Source organism: Callithrix jacchus, chromosome 14, assembly GCF_049354715.1.
Source record: "Callithrix jacchus isolate 240 chromosome 14, calJac240_pri, whole genome shotgun sequence".
Taxonomy (NCBI): Eukaryota; Metazoa; Chordata; class Mammalia; order Primates; family Cebidae; genus Callithrix; species Callithrix jacchus.
In genome coordinates this window covers 18,900,526-18,921,625 of record NC_133515.1, presented here as the reverse complement: position 1 = coordinate 18,921,625, position 21,100 = coordinate 18,900,526, and the positions used below count along the sequence as shown (strand labels likewise).

The 21,100-nt window shown below is 40.2% G+C and overlaps 1 pseudogene; it reads right to left on the bottom strand.

Moving 5' to 3' along the window:
- Positions 1-3,125: 3,125 nt before the first annotated feature.
- On the bottom strand, positions 3,126-3,794 carry LOC100398169 (acyl-protein thioesterase 1 pseudogene; annotated as a pseudogene).
- Between the last annotated feature and the right edge of the window lie 17,306 nt (positions 3,795-21,100).

Genomic DNA, 21,100 nt, shown 5'->3' with positions numbered 1-21,100 from the left:
ATTTTTTCTCCCATTCTGTAGTTTGCCTGTTCATGCTGATACTAGTTTCTTTTGCTGTGCAGAATTTCTTTAGTTTAATTAGATCCCATTTGTCAATTTTGGCTTTTGTTAAAATTGCTTTTGGTGTTTTCATCATGAAGTGTTTGCCCATGCCTATGTCCTGAATGGTAATAGGTTTTCTTCTAGGATTTTTATGATGTAGCATTTTATATTTAAGTCTTAAATCCATCTTGAGTTAGTTTTTGTATAAGGTGTAAGGAAGGGATCCAGTTTCAGTTTTCTGTATATGGCTAGCCAGTTTTCCCAGCACCATTTATTAAATAGGGAATCTCTTCCTCATTACTTGTTTTTGTCAGGTTTGTTAAGATCAAGTGGTTGTAGATGTGCTATTTCTGAGTTCTCTGCCCTGTTCCGTTGGTCTATATACCTGTTTTGGTACCAATATCATGCTGTTTTGGTTACTGTAGCCTTTGTAGTATAGTTTGAAGTCAGATAGCTTGATGCCTCCAGCTTTGTTCTTTTTGCTTAGGATTGTCTTGGCTATACGGGCTCTTTTTTTGTTCCATATGAAATTTAAAGTAGTTTTTTCTATTTCTGTGAGGATAGTCAATGGTACCTTGTTGGGGATAGCATTGAATCTATAAATTACTTTGGGCATTATGCCCATTTTCATGATATTGATTCTTCCTATCTATGAGAATGAAATATCCCATTTATTTGTGTCCTCTTTTGTTCTCTTGAAGAGTGGTTTGTATTTCTCCATGAAGAGGTCCATCATGTTGCTTGTAAGCTGTATTCTTAGATATTTTATTCCCTTTGCAGCTGTTGTGAATGGGAGTTCATTTATGATTTGGCTCTCTGTATATTATTGGTGTATAGAAATGGTTGTGATCTTTACACACTGATTTTGTATCCTGAGACTTTGCTGAAGTTGCTTATCAGCTTAAAAAGTTTTGGGGCTGAGAAAATGGGGTTTTCTATATAGAAAATCATGTCATCTGCAAACAGGGACAATTTGTCCTCTTCTCTTCCTATCTGAATACCCTTTATTCCTTTCTCTTGCCTGATTGCCCTTGCCAGAACTTCTAATACTATGTTGAATAAGAGCAGTGAAAGAGAGCATCCTTGTCTTGTGCCAGTTTTCAGAGGGAACACTTCCAGCTTTTGCCCATTCAGTATGATATTGGCTATGGGTTTGTCATACATAATTTTTACTATTTTGAGACATGTTCCATCAACACCTAATTTATTAAGTTTTTAACATGAAGGGATGTTGAATTTTATCTAAGGCCTATTCTACATCTATTGAGATACTCATGTAGTTTTTGTCATTGGTTCTGTTTATGTGATAAGTTATGTTTATTGATTTGCATATGTTGAACCAGCCTTGCATCCCAGGGATGAAGCCAACTTGCTTGTGGTGAACAAGCTTTTTACTGTGCTGCTGGATTCAGTTTGCTAGAATTTTATTGAGGATTTTCGCATCAATGTTCATCAGGGATATTGGCCTGAAGTTTTCTTTTTTGTTGTGTCTCTGCCAGGTTTTGGTATCAGGATGATGCTGGCCTCATAAAATGAGTTAGGGAGGAGTCCCTCCTTTTCAATCGTTTGGGATAGTTTCAGAAGAAATGGTATCAGCTCCTCTTTGTACATCTGGTAGAATTTGGCTGTGAATCTGTCTGGTCCTAGGCTTTTTTTGGTTGGTAGGCTATTAATTACTACCTGAGTTTCAGAACTTGTTATTAGTCTATGTAGTGATTCAACTTCTTCCTGGTTTAGTCTAGGGAGGATGTATGTTTCCAGAAATTTATTAATTTCTTCTAGATTTTCTAGTTTATTTGTGTAGAGGCGTCTATAGTATTCTCCAATAGTAGTTTGTATTTCTGTGGGATCAATGGTGATATCTCCTTTATTGTTTTTTATTATGTCTATTTGATTCTTCTCTCTTTTATTCTTAATTAGTGTAGCTAGCAGTCTATCTATTTTGTTAATTTTATCAAAAAAACAGCTCCTGGATTCATTGATTTTTTGAATCAATGGTCACTATATGGTGACATTTTAGCAATTTTGGAATAAATACATAGACTAAATCACAACATGCATAAGTCATTTATATCTTAATGACTCATGTAGTTATTTTATTTTATTTGACTTTTTTTTAGAGATAGGGTCATGCTCTGTTGTCCAGGTTGAAAGGCAGTGTCAGTCATAGTTCACTATAGCCCTGGACTCCTGGGCGCAAGTGATTCTTCTGCCTCAGCCTCTTGGGTAGTTGAGACTGCAGGCGTGCACCATCACACCCTAATAAATTTTTAACTTTTTGTAAAGACAGGGTCATACTTTGTTGCCCAGGCTGGTCTTAAACTCCTGACCTCAAGTGATCCTCTCACCTGTCAAAGCACTGGAATTACAGGCCTTAGCCACCATGTCTGGCCTTAACTGCACATTTAAACCTGAACAAGTGTTCACTAAGCATACTAGTAATTTTTTTTTTCTTTGAGATGGAGTCTCGCTCTGTCACCCAGGCTGGGTGCAGTGGCTCAATCTCAGCTCACTGCAACCTCCTTTTCCCAGGTTCAAGCAATTCTCCTGCCTCAGCCTCCTGAGTAGCTGGGATTACAGGTGCACACCACCATGCCCAGCTAATTTTTGTATTTTTTGGTAGAGATGGAGTTTCACCATGTTGGCCAGGAAGGTCTCAAACTCCTTACCTCAAGTGATCTGCCCACCTTGGCCTCCCAAAGTACTGAGGTTACAGGCCGTGAGCCACTACACCCAGCTGCATACTAGTAATGTTCAAGTGATGTAATTAAAACATTTGGTTGCAGTGTTTTATTATGCTGCACAATTATATTTGAGAAAAGGAAGCTAGCTTTTATTATTAGTTATTAAAATTAGTGAAATAGCTTCATTTACTTTAATGCTGATATATTCTACCATATATTTGTGTATAGAAATGTATAGAAACTTAAAAGATCCTAATTGGTTAGTTCATGCCATTCTCATGTATTTGCAAAACATTTTAACATGCAAACATAAGAAGTTTCAAGACCTGGCTGGGGGAAAGGTTTATACTCTACTACAATGATGCTGGTGTATTTCTACAGAAGGCCTTTTTAGTGAAATCAGTCAGCAGGAGGTAGGAGTTTATCAATGAATTGCTTGATAGCCATCATTTTCTGGTGACAAGCTGTGCATCATGCCTATGAAGGTTTTGAAGTTTACACTGGCTGGGTTTACCAGCGCTTTAAGATTTTCAACAGTAAGTAAATCAAACATTAGTGAAACTAAAGGGTCACAATCTTTACGGCACTGGAGAATAGAAATATCTCTATTTGTGCCACAATGGGACCCTGTAGAAATGGATCACAAAGTGGAAGCCAGCAACTGAGTGCAGTGACACATGCCAATTTCTGCTGTGTGGTAAGAGAAGTATATAAAGACAAGAGCTCCTCCTTGAGAAAATCCTCCTAAAACAATTCTGTTATAAGAAATGCCATTCTTCACCTCTTGATTTATTAAAGCTTTTACATTTTTTACTGCCTGTTTAATTCCAGGTTCACCCTTCCATGAATCCAGCAAGAGCCGTAAAAAATCTAACCAAGAGGTCATAGCCAGGCTCATATTTAATGCAGTAGGCATAACTGTTACATAACCGGAGCATGCAGGCAGATATGTTAATATGTGAACTTATACTTGTAAAGGTTTCTATCCATCCATGCTTTGTGTCTCCCAATCTACGAAGGCAAATCATCTTAATTTAAGGCCCTCCCCACTGATGCCCATCCCTCTAATCTGGGACTGGGCAGCTGGAGGTCCTGAGGGTCCCATTGGCCACATTCTGTCCCCAGTGCAGGGAGCCCCAAGAAAAGGAAGGCTGTGATGTCCACACCTTCCCCACACAGCACAGGCCCAGTCTACTGGCCCATCCATAGCCTACCCTGGGCAAGGCAGAGCTTTAATTTTTCAATAGTAAGTATGATTTTAGGCCTGGGAGTTTTACAAATGCAGTTTAACAAATGGTCTCACTTGTAAATGGGAGCTAAATGATGAGAACACAAGGACACATAGAAGAGAACAACACACACTGGGGCCTATTGGAGGATGGAGGGTTGGAGTTAGGAGAGGATCAGGAAAAACAATTAATGGATACTAGGCTTAATACCTGGGTGATGAAATAATCGGTACAACAAATCCCCATGACACGCATTTACTTATGTAACAAGGCTGCACATCCTGCACATGTACCCTGGAACTTAAAAGTTTAAAAATAAATTTAAGGAGGAGGACTTAAGATGGCGCTGTGAGAACAACCCAGGATTGAAGCTCTCGCTGGACGCACGGAGAGGATGAGTCGGGGAAGCATTTCCAGATGGATCTTAGTTGCCCACAGAACGGGGAAATTCCCAGGTATAAAAGAGACGCGGGACGCCAGGCAGAGGTCTCCGCTGGTGCAGCCGGCAGCCGGTGCGGCTCTGGCCTGCGCCAGAGCGCAGAGGTGCTCCACAGCGCTCCATACAAAAGCGCACTGTTACGGGTGCCCTGTTAAACCGGCAAACTAAGACCCGAGAGGGCTGAACTTGAGACTGAATGGGTCTTGAACTGTGACCCAGCCCAGGAAATCCCAGGAACTCAGCGTTTGGGGGAGCGCAGTGTGACAAACAAAACGGCGATTCCAAACGCTCCCGGTGAATAGGTTTTTTTTTAAAGCGCAGCTCCGCGGGGGAGGGGCGTCAGCCATTACCGAGGCAATCAGCCCCTACTGAGGTACACGCCCATTGCTGACGCAGCCTGCCGTTGCCAAGGCAACCTGGTACAACAGAGAGACTCCGCCGCAGGGCGTAGCCCGAGGCAACAGGGCGGAGACCACAGCAGAAGGGCGGAGCCTGCAGGAAAAGGGCGAACCTCACACCAGCAGGGCGGAGCCTCGGCAGGCAAAAAGTGACTAGACTGCCTCCTAGCTGGGCAGGACAGTGAGGAGGACACTCACAAGGAAAGCCCCAACCCCCCCCCCAGACAGAGCATCTGAGGAAAAAAAAGGGGTTTTCTTACGAGTTAGGTTGCAGCAGAACTAAACATAGCAACCTAGCAGCCCTGAATGAACAACAGAGCTCACAGGTCAGCACTTGAGCTCCTACAGACTGTCTCCTCAAGCAACTCCCTGACCCCTCTATATCCATAAGACTGACATTCGGCAGACATCATCCTGGGACAAAGATAGCAGAAAAAGAAACTGGTAGCATCCCTCGCTGTTCTGCAGCCACTACAGGTGCACCCCAGACAAGCAGGGCCTGGAGTGGACCTCAGCGGTCGTACAGCGAAGGGGCTAGACTGGTAGAAGGAAAACCAAGTAACAGAAATACTTCATCATCAACAATCTGGGTGTCCACTCAGAGATCCAATCAAAAAGTCAGTAACTACACAGACGACAGGTGGATAAATCCACAAAGATGGAAAGAAACCAGCGCAAAAAGGAGGAAAACACCAGAAACCAGAACACCTCGCCACCTAGAAAGGACCAAAACTCCTCACCAGCAAGGGAACAAAGCTGGACGGAGAATGACTGTGACGAAATGACGAAATTAGACTTCAGAAGGTGGATAATGAGAAACTTTTGTGAGCTAAAAGAACATGTTCTAAATCAACGTAAAGAAACTAAGAACCTTGAAAAAAGATTTGAAAAAAGATTTGAGAAAATGATAACAAGAATGGATACCTTAGAGAGGAATATGAATGAATTAAAGGAGCTGAAAAACACAATACGAGAACTTCGCGAAACATGCACAAGTTTCAATAGCCAAATTGACCAACCAGAAGAAAGAATAACAGAAGTCAAGGATCAACTCAATGAAATAAAACGAGAAACCAAGATCAGAGAAAAAAACACAAAAAGGAATGAACAAAGTCTCCAAGAAATGTGGGACTATGTGAAGAGACCTAACCTACGTTTGATAGGCGTACCAGAATGTGATGAAGAAAATGAATCCAAGCTGGAAAATACTCTTCAGGACATTATCCAGGAAAATTTCCCCCACCTAGCAAGACAGGCCAACACTCAAATGCAGGAAATACAGAGAACACCACTGAGATATTCCACAAGAAGAGCAACCCCAAGGCACATAATTGTCAGATTCAACAAGGTTGAAATGAAGGAGAAAATACTAAGGGCAGCCAGAGAGAAAGGTCGGGTCACCCACAAAGGGAAGCCCATCAGACTCACAGCAGATCTCTCGGCAGAAACTCTACAAGCCAGAAGAGAGTGGGGACCAATATTCAACATCCTTAAAGAAAAGAACTTTCAACCCAGAATTTCATATCAAGCCAAACTGAGCTTCAGAAGTGAAGGAAAAATAAAATCCTTTGCGAAAAAGCAAGCACTCAGAGATTTTGTCACCACCAGGCCTGCTTTACAAGAGCTCCTGAAAGAGGCACTACACATAGAAAGGAACAACCAGTACCATCCATTCCAAAATCACACTAAATGCTAAAGAGCATCAACATAATGAAGAATCTACAACAACTAACAGGCAAAACAGCCAGCTAGCATCAAAATGGCAGTGTCAAACTCACACATAACAATATTAACCCTAAATGTAAATGGACTAAATGCACCAATCAAAAGACAAAGACTGGAAAATTGGATAAAAAACCAAAACCCAGCAGTGTGCTGTATCCAGGAAACCCATCTCACATGCAAGGATACACAAAGGCTCAAAATAAAGGGATGGAGGAAGATTTACCAAGCAAATGGAGAGCAAAAGAAAGCAGGAGTTGCAATCCTCATCTCTGATAAAATAGACTTTAAAGCAACAAAGATCAAAAGAGACAAAGAAGGCCATTACATAATGGTAAAAGGATCGATACAACAAGAAGAGCTAATGATCCTAAACATATATGGACCAAATACAGGAGCACCCAGATACATAAGGAAAGTTCTTAATGACCTACAAAGAGACTTAGACTCCCACACAATAATAGTGGGAGACTTTAACACTCCACTGTCAATATTAGACAGATCAACCAGACAGAAAATCAACAAGGATATCCAGGGCTTGAACTCAGACCTGGAGCAAGCAAACCTGGTAGACATTTACAGAACTCTCCACCCCAAATCCACAGAATATACATTCTTCTCAGCACCACATCACACCTACTCTAAAATTGACCACATAATTGGAAGTAAAGCACGGCTCAGCAAATGCAAAACAACTGAAATCATAACAAACAGCCTCTCAGACCATAGTGCAATCAAGTTAGAACTCAGAATTCAGAAACCAACCCAGAACCGCACAGCTTCATGGAAACTGAACACCTGGCTCCAGAATGTTGACTGGATAAACAATGAAATGAAGGCAGAAATAAAGAAGTTCTTCGAAACCAATGAGAACGAAGACACAACATGCCAGAATCTCTGGGACACATTTAAAGCAGTCTCTAGAGGAAAGTATATAGCAATAAGTGCCCATATGAGAAGAATGGAGAGATCCAAAATTGACACCCTATCGTCAAAATTGAAAGAGCTAGAGGAGCAAGATCAAAAAAACTCAAAACCCAGCAGAAGACAAGAAATAACTAAGATCAGAGCTGAACTGAAGGAGATTGAGACACGAAAAACCCTCCAAAAAATCAATAAATCCAAGAGCTGGTTTTTTGAAAAGATCAACAAAATAGACAGACCACTAGCCAGACTTATTAAAAATAAAAGAGAGAACAACCAAATAGTTGCAATAAAAAATGATAAAGGGAAAATCACCACAGATTCCACAGAAATTTAAACCATCATCAGAGAATATTACAAACAAGTCTATGCACATAAACTAGTAAACCTGGAAGAAACGGATAAATTCCTGGACTCCTGTGTCCTCCCAAGCCTAAACCAGGAGGAAGCTGAAACTATGAATAGACCAATAACAAGGGCCGAAGTCTAGGCAGCAATTAAGAGCCTACCACACAAAAAAAGCCCAGGTCCAGACGGGTTCACAGCTGAATTCTACCAGACACACAAAGAGGAGCTGGTACGATTTCTTCTGAAACTATTCCAAATAATCCAAAAAGAAGGAATCCTACCCAAATCATTCTACGAGACCAATATCATCCTGATACCAAAACCCGGCAGAGACCCAACAAGAAAAGAAAACTTCAGGCCAATATCCATGATGAACATAGATGCAAAAATCTTCAATAAAATATTGGCAAGCCGATTGCAACAGCAAATCAAAAAACTTATTCATCATGACCAAGTAGGATTCATCCCGGGGATGCAAGGCTGGTTCAACATATGCAAGTCTATCAACGTAATTCACCACATAAACAGAACCAAAAACAAAAACCACATGATTATCTCAATTGATGCAGAGAAGGCATTTGACAAAATACAACAGCCCTTTATGCTAAAAACCCTCAATAAACTCGGTATCGATGGAACGTATCTCAAAGTAATAAAAGCTATTTATGACAAACCAACAGCCAATATCATACTGAATGGGCAAAAACTGGAAGCATTCCCTTTGAAATCCGGCACTTGACAAGGATGCCCTCTGTCACCACTCCTATTCAATATAGTACTGGAAGTTCTAGCCAGAGCAATCAGGCAAGAAAAAGAAATAAAGGGTATTAAATAGGAAAGGTGGAAGCCAAATTGTCTCTATTTGCAGATGACATGATAGTATACCTAGAAGACCCCATCGCCTCAGCCCAGAAACTCCTGAAACTGATAAGCAACTTCAGCAAAGTCTCAGGATATAAAATCAATGTGCAAAAATCACAAGCCTTCCTCTACACCAATAACAGACTTAAAGAGAACCAAATCAAGAACGAACTGCCATTCACAATTGCTACAAAAAGAATAAAATACCTTGGAATACAACTCACAAGGAACATAAGGGACCTCTTCAGGGAAAACTACACACCACTGCTCAACGAAATCAGAGAGGACACAAACAGATGGAGAAACATTCCATGTTCATGATTAGGAAGAATCAATATCGTGAAAATGGCTATACTGCCCAAAGTAATTTATAGAATCAACGCTATCCCCATCAAGCTACCATTGACTTTCTTCACAGACCTGGAAAAAACCACCTTGAATTTCATATGGAACCAAAAGAGAGCCCGCATAGCCAAGTCAATTCTAAGCAAAAAGAACACAGCAGGGGGCATCACACTACCGGATTTCAAACTATACTATAAGGCTACAGTAATCAAAACAGCATGGTACTGGTACCAAAACAGAGATATAGATCAATGGAACAGAACAGAGGCATCAGAGGCAACACAACATAGCTACAACCATACAATCTTTGATAAACCTGACAAAAACAAGCAATGAGGAAAGGACTCCCTGTTCAACAAATGGTGTTGGGAAAACTGGCTAGCCATGTGTAGAAAGCAGAAACTGGACCCCTTCCTGACACCTTACACCAAAATTAACTCCAGATGGATTAAAGACTTAAACATAAGACCCAGCACCATAAAAACCCTAGAAGGAAATCTAGGCAAAACCATCCAGGACATAGGAGTAGGCAAGGACTTCATGAACAAAACACCAAAAGCATTGGCAACAAAAGCCAAAATAGACAAATGGGACCTAATCAAACTCCACAGCTTCTGCACAGCAAAAGAAACAGTGTCTTGTGTGAATTGGCAACCAACAGAATGGGAAAAAATTTTTGCAGTTTACCCATCTGACAAAGGGCTGATATCCAGAATTTACAAAGAACTCAAACAGATTTACAGGAAAAAAACAAACAAGCCCATTCAAAAGTGGGCAAAGGATATGAACAGACACTTTACGAAAGAAGACATATATGAGGCCAACAATCATATGAAAAAATGCTCATCGTCACTGGTCATCAGAGAGATGCAAATCAAAACCACATTGAGATACCATCTCACGCCAGTTAGAATGGCAATCATTAAAAAATCTGGAGACAACAGATGCTGGAGAGGATGTGGAGAAAAAGGAACACTTTTACACTGTTGGTGGGAGTGTAAATTAGTCCAACCATTGTGGAAGACAGTGTGGCGATTCCTCAAGGCCTTAGAAATAGAAATCCCATTTGACCCAGCAATACCATTACTGGGTATATATCCAAAGGACTATAAATCGTTCTACTACAAGGACACATGCACACGAATGTTCATTGCAGCACTGTTTACAATAGCAAAGACCTGGAATCAACCCAAATGCCCATCGATGATAGACTGGATTGGGCAAATGTGGCACATATACACCATGGAATATTATGCAGCAATCAGAAATGATGAGTTCGTGTCATTTATAGGGACATGGATGAATCTGGAGAACATCATTCTCAGCAAACTGACACAAGAACAGAAAATGAAACACCGCATATTCTCACTCATAGGCGGGTGATGAAAAATGAGAACACATGGACACAGAGAGGGGAGTACTAAACACTGGGGTCTATAGGGGGAAAAGGGGAGGGCCAGTGGGAGGGGAAGGTGGGGAGGGATTGCCAGGGGAGAAATACCAAATGTGGGTGAAGGGAAGAAAGCAAACAAAACACACTGCCCTGTGTGTACCTATGCAACTGTATTGCATGCTCTGCACATGTACCCCAAAACCTAAAATGCAATTAAAAAAAAAAAACTAAAGGAGAAATAGAAAAATAAATAAATAAATTAATTAATTTAAAAAAACTTTTTTTTATGCAGATTAAGAAAGTTTTCTTTTATCCTTAGTTTTCTGAGAGTGTTTATCCTGAAAGGAGGTTACATTTGGTACATGCTTTTAGCATCTATTCAGATGATCATATGATTTTTCTCCTTTAGTCTATAGATATCATGAATTACACTGATTGAATTTCAAATGTTGAATCAAACTTAAATTCCTGGGATAAATTGCACTTTGTCATGATGCATTATGCTTTCCTTTATTGTTTCCTTTATTACTGTTATCTGTGGTCAATTTTATTGATTTCTGCTTTTAAAAAATTTATTTGAGACAGAGTCTTGCTCTGTTGTCCAGGCTGGAGTGATCTCTGTTCACTGCAACATCCTCCTGGGTTCAAGCGATTCTCCTGCCTTAGCCTCCCGAGTAGCTGGGAATATAGGCATGACCCAACATGCTCAGCTGATTTCTGCTTTTATCTTTTATATTTTCTTCTTTCTACTTGCTTTAATTTGCTATTTTTCTCCCTAGTTTCCTAAGATGGAAGCTTAGATTATTAATTCAAGCCCTTTTTGTTTTACAATATATTTAATGCTACACATTTCCCCTAATGACTAATTTAACTACAAATTAGCACAAATTTTGATATCCTGTGTTTTTATTTTCATTCAATTAGTAATATTTTCCAATTTTCCTTGTGGATTTCTTTTCAAACCACAGGATATTTATAACTGTGTGATTTAATTTTCAAATATTTGGAAATTTTCCAGATTTTTTTGCTTTATGCATTTGAAACTATGTTGTTAGAATCATGCTAATTTAGAAGTTACATCTTCCTGGTAGATTAACTCTATCATTACAAAATATCCCTCTAGTTCTGGTGGTCTTATTTTACACTCTATTATTTCTTATATTAATGAAGCTAAAATGTCTGTCTTTTGGTTTTCATGTATACAGGATATTTTTCCATCCTTTTCCTTTCAACCTTTTTGTATGTATTTTTCCATCCTTTTACTTTCAAACTCCTTATATTTATGATGTTTCTCTTGTAAGCAGCAAATAATTGTAGTTGTCTGCTAAACCAGTCTGCAAACATAATTGAGATGTTATGCCACTCTATTTTTACTGTAACTATTGATATATTTGGCTTTAAATCTATCATCTTACTATTTTTCATTCATTCCATCTCTTCTATCTTCCTTTTCCTTCTTATTCTTTCATTTGAAATAAGTATTTTTATTACTCTATTTTCTCTATTAGCTTATTAATTATATGTTTATTTACTTTTAGTATTTTCTTTTTTTCAAGACAGGGTCTCACTTTGTCACCCAGGCTGGAGTGCAGTGGTGCAATCTCAGTTCACTGCAGCCTCGACCTCCCAGGTTCAAACAATCCTCCTGCCTCAACCCCCAAATAGCTGGGACTACAGGTGCACAGCACCATGCCCAGCTAGTTTTTTCATTTTTTGTAGAGATGGGATTTCACCATGTTCCCCAGGCTGGTCTCGAACTTTTGAGCTCAAGCTATCTGCCATCTCAGCCTCCCAAAGTGCTAGGATTACAGGCATGAGTCACTGCTCCCAGCCAAATTTTAGTATTTTTTTCTAAAGGCTACAACAATCACCTTTAACTTAAAGAATGGCATGTATAAATTCTTTGATCACCTTTCAGATAATGCAAGAACCTTGGAATACAAACATAAAAAAACTTAATCCCTGCCACCTTTTGTGCCTTCGTTGTCCATTTAAATTATATGTGTGTGTTTGTGTGTGTGTGCACGCACACATATGTATATATATACAAAACTATTTTTATATATAGTTTAATTCCACAAATCATTATTGATCTAACTTTATGCAGCCAATTTTCATCAAGATTTACCCACAAATTTGCCTTTTCATGCCTCCCTCTATCTTTTCTTTGCTTCCAAGTAGAATCATTTTGCATCTGCCTGAAAATTCCATTCTGTATTTTCTTTGGTGCAAATATGTTGCTAAAAATTCTCTCAACTATAATTTGTGTAAACATATCTTTATTTTGCTTTTACCTTTTAAGGATCATTTGCAAGGCACAGAATTCTAGAATGGCAGTCATTTTCTTTCTATATTCTTTTGGCTTCTCTATTGCTTCTGTTGAGAAGTCAGCCAAAGTGTATTCTGGCTTCTTTCCTGGTAATATGCCTTTTTGCTTTTCTTTTGGCTGCTATTAGGATTTTCTCCTTTACTTTGTCTGTCATTTTATGTGCTATACCTAGGTGAATTTCTGCTTGTATTGATCCATCTTGGGTTCATAGAGCCTCTCAAATCTGTGATTTGCTCTGTTTTTATCAGGTTTGGAAAACTATTGGCTATTACATTTTTAAATATTGCTTTTGTCCCATTATTTTTCTCCTCTACTTTTCAGGCCTTAATATGTTAGATATTTTTAGTGTTTTATACATACTTTTTGCTCATTTCAGACTTTTCTTTTTATCTCTTTATGTTTTAGTCTGGGCATTTTATTCTGGTCTATCTTCCTGTTCATTTGTGTCTACTCTGTTGTGAAACCCATTCATTGACTTATTAAATTCATTTATTTTATTTTAGAATTCTAGAATTTCCATGTTTCATTTTTATGATTTCTGGCCAGGCTTGGGTGGCAAGGACAGGGTGGCTCGCAGGCTTGTGTGGGTTGGGCTCAGCCCTGTGCTGCCTCAGGATGTAAAGTGTAAAAAGGGGGCTGGGATGGGCAAAGTGAGCCTGTGTGTGCCTGTGTACCCCAGCTCTCCCCGCAGCCAGCTCCACAGTGGTCCGCGCCGGTTGCCAAGTTCAGGTTCCAGACCAAAGACTGCGTATTCTCCACGTTTATTGTGGTCCAGACACTGCCAGGTTTACTGCACCTGCCAGAGCAGCCTTGGCCCTGTGGTGAGCTGGGGACTGCCCCTCAGCCATACTTGGGGCTGTTCTTGGAGGAGCTACCCAGGGTTGTGGCAGCACTGCCAGATGGTATGAAACCAAATCCTAATCCTTATGATTTTCTAGGGGAATTGGTGATATCTGCAGCTATTGTTGGAGTTTTTGCTGTTCTCTTTTTGTGGAAAAGTTTTAGATCGGTTAGGAGTCTTGTTTATGTGAGAAGAGAGAAAAAAACTTGCTGTAATGCTTTCTGGACTAATTGAAGAAAAATGTAAACTACTTGAGAAATTTAGCCTTGTTCAAAGAGCGTATGAAGGCTATGAAGTAGAGTCATCTTTAAAGGATGGCAGCTATGAGAAGGAGGCAATAGAAGCACAAAGTTTGGAGGAACCTGTGAAAAGCTGTGAGGTCTAATTCTAAACTTGAGGATGAAATACTCTGTCTAGTAAAAGAGTTAAAAGAAAAGAAATCTAAACATTCTGAACAAGACAAGTTGATGGCAGATATTTCTTTCTTTCTTTTTTTTTTTTTTTTTTTTTTTTTGAGACGGAGTTTCGCTCTTGTTACCCAGGCTGCAGTGCAATGGTGCGATCTCGGCTCACCGCAATCTTCGGATGGCAGATATTTCAAAAAGGATACAGTCTCTAGAAGATGAGTCAAAATCCCTCAAATCACAAGTAGCTGAAGCCAAAATTAGTTTCAAGATATTTCAAGTGAATGAAAAATGACTGAAGATAGCAACAAATAGCTTTGAATGAAAATTTGCATCTTCGGGAAAGCCAGAAACAGCTTTTGCAAGAAGCTGAAGTATGTAAAGAACAAGTGAGTGAATTTAATAAACAGAAAATAAATTTGAAGACTTCAAAGTACATGCAGAATAAATTATAAGTGATAAAGAAAATTACATCAAGACTCTGAACACTTGCTAAAGATGAAAGATTGGGCTACCATGCTTGGAGAAAACATAACGGATGACAATAACTTGGAATTAGAAATGAATAGTGAATCAGAAAATGGTGTTTACTTAGGTAATCCTCCAAAAAGAGTTTTGAAGAAACTCATTCATGCTGCCAAGTTAATTGCTTCTTTCAAAATCTTAAAAGGAGAAAGAAACCAAATTTACATTCAGTTATCTTAAATTGATAAAACAAAGGAAGGGCTTAGAGAACATATTAAAAATCTTCAGACTGAACAACCATCATTGCAGTCAGAAAACACACGTTTTGGGAAAATGAGAATCAGAAGCTTCAACAGAAACTTAAAGTAATGACTGAATTATATCAAGAAAATGCAATGAAACTTTACAGGAAATTTTCAGTAGAGGAAAATTATCAGCTAGAGAAAGAAGAGGAAGTTTCTCTTCTTTCTAAGTTTTTAGAAACTTTCTAAAGTAGACGAAAAGATCAGCCATGCCACTGAAGAGCTGGAGACATATAGAAAGTGAGCCAAAGATCTTGAAGAAGAATTGCCACTTTCATACAGCTTCAACACTGATCAACTCATGGTCAGCCATCTTCCATTTATATGCCTCCTCACCCCTCATCATTTTATGCATAATATCTCTAAAAAGATATGTTCATCTCTAAAACGTAAAAATTCTTTATGAAATGTAACAACAATACCATTGTCACATCTAAAAGATGTAATAATCCTTTAGAATTATCAAATATCCAGTTAGTTCAATTTTCTCTGTCACATAATTTGTGAGGTTTTTTTCACAATTTTTTTTTATTCAGACTAGTATCCAAATTGAAATTGGTCAGTATGTCTTTTAAATCTCTTGAGGCTGGCTCATGCTTGTAATCCAAACCGTTTGGGAGGCTGAGGCAGGAGGATTACTTGAGGCCAGGAATTCAAGACCAGCCTGGGCAACGCAGTGAAACTCCATCCCTACAAAAAATTAAAATATTATCCGTGTGTGGTGGCACATGCCTGTAGTCCCATCTACTCTGGAGGCTGAGGCGGGAGGATGGCTTGAGCCCAGGAGTTGGAGGTGGCAGTGAGCTATGACTGCACCACTTCACTCCAGCCTAGGCAACAGACTGAAACCCTGTCTCAAAACAATTTTTAAATATTTCTTTAGATCTACAGATTTCTCTCCACACCCTCTGTTTCTTCATTTGTTAAAGAAAATAAATAGGTGGTTTGTCTACTAGAGTTTTCCACAATCTGGATTTTATTAATTGCATACCTATGGTGTCATTTAACATGTTCCTTGGTCCCCTGTATTCCTCAAAACTCACCTGGACAGATTCGAGTTCTAATTTTTGGCAAAATTGGGTATTAGTGTGTTCTTGCATTGGAAGAAAAAGACATTTTTCTTCTCTGTGTGATATTAGTAGTCATTGATGGTCATGGCCCATATCCACTAACTCATCAGGGATTGCATGTGGTTATATTTTAATTGTACATTTCTTTTTCATTTCTCAGCTGGAATACTTCAATAAAGAGAAGGTTTCCATCATCCACCATTTGGTTACCCTGAATATAGTTTGATTCAGAAAAGCAGTATCACACATTTAAAAAAGCTTGAATCTTCCCCTATCCTTACTGGTTTTCTAAATAATGAGTTGGTTTTCTAAGCATTCTCTAGCTATTGTCTGTATCATTGGAAATGCACAGACTTTAAGCATATTTAGTATGTTTCAATGTTTTGTCATTATTATCCTTATTGGTGTAGAAATGGCCTTATTTCTGGCCAGCAGAAGCTCTTTAAGTTGGTCCATGAGCCCTTCTGGCATGCTGCTAGCAGTTTCAGACAACCTCCCTGGTTCCTGATATGACAAGATGTTTTAGGTTTATGTGTGTATTTCCTTCTCCAGACCTGGAGTCATCCATTTCTCCAAGGATTGCTGGTTCTTCTTGTCAAATAGGCTATTTAGGGACTATAATCTGAGCAGTAAGGGTGATTTCTTGTCCTCATTCTTACAAAGATTACTTCGAAAAAAGTTTTTAGTATGTCCTTCCTTTGGTTTTTTAAATATAAGCAAATATGTTTATATATTCATATCCTCTCTTAGACGAATAGCAATATGCTATACACACTTTCCTCTACCTTGCTTTTTAACTTAATATATCCTGATCATCACTTCATAGTATCCAGAGAGAGACTCCATTCCTTTTTACAGCTGAACAGTAACCCATTATGTGAAGGTACCACTTTTTCCCACCAGTCCCCTCTTAATGGTCATTTGGGTTATTTCTCTCCTTTTCTACACAAACAGTAAGAGCAGTGAATTTTCTAGAAGAAAAGAAAGGTAAGTTCAAGTGTGTAGCGAGGAAATAAGCTTACACAAAGAATGGTCTACTCTTTGCCTTCAGCAATTGGGAGGTGATCCAGGGAGGCACCTGCAGTGCCCTGCCTTATAAGAGTATCTCTGTTTGTCTGGGGGATTTGCAGTGCCCTGCCTTATAAGAGAATCTCTGTTTGTCTGGGGGATTTGGGTCACACAGTACTAGTTTTGACTTCAAGAGGAACTGAAACCTAAAGGTATTAGCCAGACCTCTGAGAGAGGGTGGAGATGAAAAGCCAGTTGCAAAGACCGTATGTGATCAAGCCCTAATACAAACTCTGGGCACCAAAAGCTTGGATAAACTTCCTTGGTTGGCAATAACCTGTGCTTATTCCACAAGTCATGGCTGGGAGGAGACCACACTGTCCAGGACTCCACAGGGAGTGTGGATGACAGGAACTCCACATTTAGACCCCTCCTACATTCTGCTTGATGCACTTCTTCTCTTAGTGAATTTTAAGATGCATCCTTTCACTATAATAAACCATAAACATGAGCATAACAGCTTTCAATAAGTTTTGTGATTCTAGCAAATTATCAAACCTAAACATGGTTTTGGAAACCTCCCAGATCTTCAGTTGGTGTCAAAAGTGAGGGCAGCCTTGTGGAGACTCTTCCCTCAGACTTTGCAGTTTGGTTAACTTCTCTGAAAAAGAAACTTAAGTATTTCGACATAATTGTTTTTTTTTTTTCAAAAGTAGAGACTTTAGACAAGAATAATTGCTCAAATGAAATAGAACTCTAAGTAGCTTGTTATATGAGAAAAACCACCGTAATGTTTTATTTTACTTAGTATTTTACTTTTGGGCCTCAAATTTGATTATAAAATTCTCAAATTGTAAGAATCAGCATTTTAGACTGTGAACTTTATTTTTGGAATCTCACATGGCTTTAAAGGATAGTTAGGTGAGAGTTACAGCTGTGGCACAAGTGACCAACTCCCATCAGACGACAGGCAAGATGTAAAATGTATCTCCAGGCCTCCCACAGGGCACAGGGAAAGGAAGTAGGAAGGCTTGAGGAAATAAAGTTCTCTTGTAGCCTGAAGCCAGTTCAGCTTCATACATTCTCTTTCCTGTGGTTGATTGCAAGGTTCTGATGGAAACCATTCCACACCACTTCCAGAAAGTCTCACCCAACAAATAGTTTTTGAAAACCTTCCATTTTCTGGACACTATTTTTTAGATGTTTGGGAACTACCTGTGCACATAATAAAGATCTCCACCCTTGTGGAGATTGTGTTCTATCAGGAGTACACAGATAGTAAAGAATAAATGGAAGACACAAAGAATCATATTGTGTGGCAGAAGGTGCTAAGGGCAATGCAAGTAAGTAAAAGAGCAAGGAGGAGGGAAGCAGGCGGGCAGGGTTGGGCTGAAGAGTTCAGTAGGGTGGGGATCAGGGTCTGCCTCCCTGAAAAGGTGCAATCTAAGCTTGCAATCTAACACTTGGGTGTCTGGGGAATGCATCATCCAGGCTAAGGGAATAGCTGGAGAAAAGGTCCTGGGGAATGTTTGAGGAGCATAAAGGAAGCCATTAAGGCTGGAGTGGAGTGAGTGAGGGGAAGAGAAAGGAGATGGGGCAAAGACTGAGCAGGGCTCCTGGGTGCCCTGCCTTGTGAAGGCATTTGAGAAGGTTTGCCCCTATTTTCAACCACCACTGTTGATTTTGCCCCTACTTCTTGATTGCCACATTGCACTGTTTTAAAAGGAATTCCACAAAATCCTGAGTAATCTAGGGGATAATTGGCAAATAAAGAGGGGAATTCTCAGGTTGAATATGGACTTTGTTCATTTTATCAGTTGAAACTACCTAGTAGCTACAGAGTAGAGTGGAGATACCTCTGTTCTGGTAGGTCTGGGTTTGCAGTCCCGATGCTGCCATTTTCAAGCTATGTAACTGGGGGCAGGCTGATGCTCCTCTCTGAGACTGCATTTCCTTAGCCCTAATGTGGGTGTTGTAATCAGTACTTGTTATGGGCTGAATTGTATAATTGTAACCACTCAAAATTCACATGTAGAAGTCCTAACCCCCAGTATCACAAAAGGCGATAGGGTCTTTAAAGAGGTAATCCAAATAAAATGAGGTCCTTAGGGCAAGCCCTGATCAAATATGACTGTTCTTATTAGAAGAGGAAACTTGGACACAGGTACACATAGAGGGAGCACACAGAGAGGAGATGGCCAGCTACCAGCCAAGCAGAGAGGCCTTACCATAAACTAACCCTGCCAGCATATTGATCTCAGAATTTTGGCTTCCAGAACTGTAAGGAAACACATTTCTATTGTTTAAGCCACCTGGCTGAGAGTACTTTGTTATGGAAGCCCAAGTAGACTAAACCAGCACCTCAAAGGGTTGTTATAGGATATGCTTAGTGGTAACTGGTTCCTAAAGGCTGTGCTTTCTAAGGCTGGCTCCTCACCCTGCAGGGGTGCATTCTCCCCACTGGTGGAGATGCAATCGGGAATAGGCATTATCAGGCTTTAGTCCCAGAGTTTTAATTTTTTCCATTGCATAAAATATTTGTTCATGAAAGTGATGAAATTGCTATTTGAGTCTATCATCACATCTCTGTTGATTTTACTATCTACAAACATATAAAAGTAGTATAAGCATACAGTTAAAAATGAAAGCTGGAGGAACTCAAGATGGCACTGTGAGAACAACCCAGGATTGAAGCTCTCGGTTAATCTGCGGAGAGGTGAGTCAAAGCTGCATTTTCAGACTGATCTTTTTTGCCCACAGAATGGGGAAATTCCCAAGTATAAAGGAGACGCAGGACACCAGGCAGAGGCTCTGCCAGGAGAAGCTGGCAGCCGGGGTGGCAGTGGCCGGCCCTACCCAGCGATACCCACAGGGCGTGCTTGTCGGGGTGCCCTGTTGAAATGGCAAGCTGAGACTTGAGAGGGCTGAACTTGAGACTGAAAGGGACTTGGGCAGTGGGCCAGCCCAGGGGATTGCAGGGACACAGCATGTGGGATAGCGCAGTGGGACAGACAAAACAGTGATTCCAAATGCTCACCGTGGAGATGGTCGCTGAGGCGCTCCGTGGGGGAGGGGCGTCCACCATTACCAAGGCAACCCGCCCCGACTGAGACACACGCCCACTGCTGACGAAGCCTGCCATTGCCGAGGCAACCCACTACAACAGAGAGACTCTGCTGCAGGGCGTAGCCCGTGGCGGAGACCGCAGCAGAAGAGCAAGAGCCTGCAGCAACAGGGCGAACCTCACAACACCAGGGCGGAGCCTCGGCAGTCAAAGAGTGATTAGACTGCCTCCTAGCTGGGCAGAACACCTCAACAGACATCCAAAAACAAAGCCCCAACCCCCCAAGACAGAGCATTTGAGAAAAACAGGGGTTTTTTAATGAGCTCTGTTGCAGCAGAATCAAACATAGCAGCCTAACAGCCCTGAATGAACAACAGAGCTCACAGCTCAGCAATTGAGCTCCTATAAAGTACAGACTGTCTCCTCAAACAGCTCCCTGACCCCTCTATATCCAAAAGACTGACATTTGGCAGGCATCATCCTGGGACAAAGATAGCAAAAAAAGAAACTAGAAGCATCCCTCACTGTTCCGCAGCTGCTATAGGTACACCCCAGACAAACAGGGCCTGGAGTGGACCTCAGCAGTCGTACAGCGAAGGGGCTAAACTGGTAGAAGAAAAACCAAGTAACAGAAATACTTCATCACCAACAATCTGGGTGTCCACTCAGAGACCCAATCGAAAAGTCAGCAACTACGCAGACGACAAGTGGATAAATCCACAAAGGGAAGAAACCAGCACAGAAAGGAGGAAAACACCCAAAACCAGAACACCTCGCCTCCTAGAAAGGACCAAAACTCCTCACCAGCAAGGGAACAAAGTTGGACGGAGAATGAGTGTGATGAAATGACAGAATTAGAATTCAGAAGGTGGATAATGAGAAACTTTTGTGAGCTAAAAGAACATGTATTAAATCAATGCAAAGAAATTAAGAAACTTGAAAAAAGATTTGAGGAAATGATGACAAGAATGGATAACTTAGAGAGGAATATGAATGAATTAAAGGAGCTGAAAAACACAATGCGAGAACTTCGCGAAGCATGCACAAGTTTCAATAGCCGAATTGACCAAGCAGAAGAAAGAATATCTGAAGTCGAAGATCAACTCAATGGAATAAAACAAGAAACCAAGATCAGAGAAAAAAGCGCAAAAAGGAATGAACAAAGTCTCCAAGAAATGTGGGACTATGTGAAAAGACCTAACCTACGTTTGATAGGTGTACCAGAAGGGGAC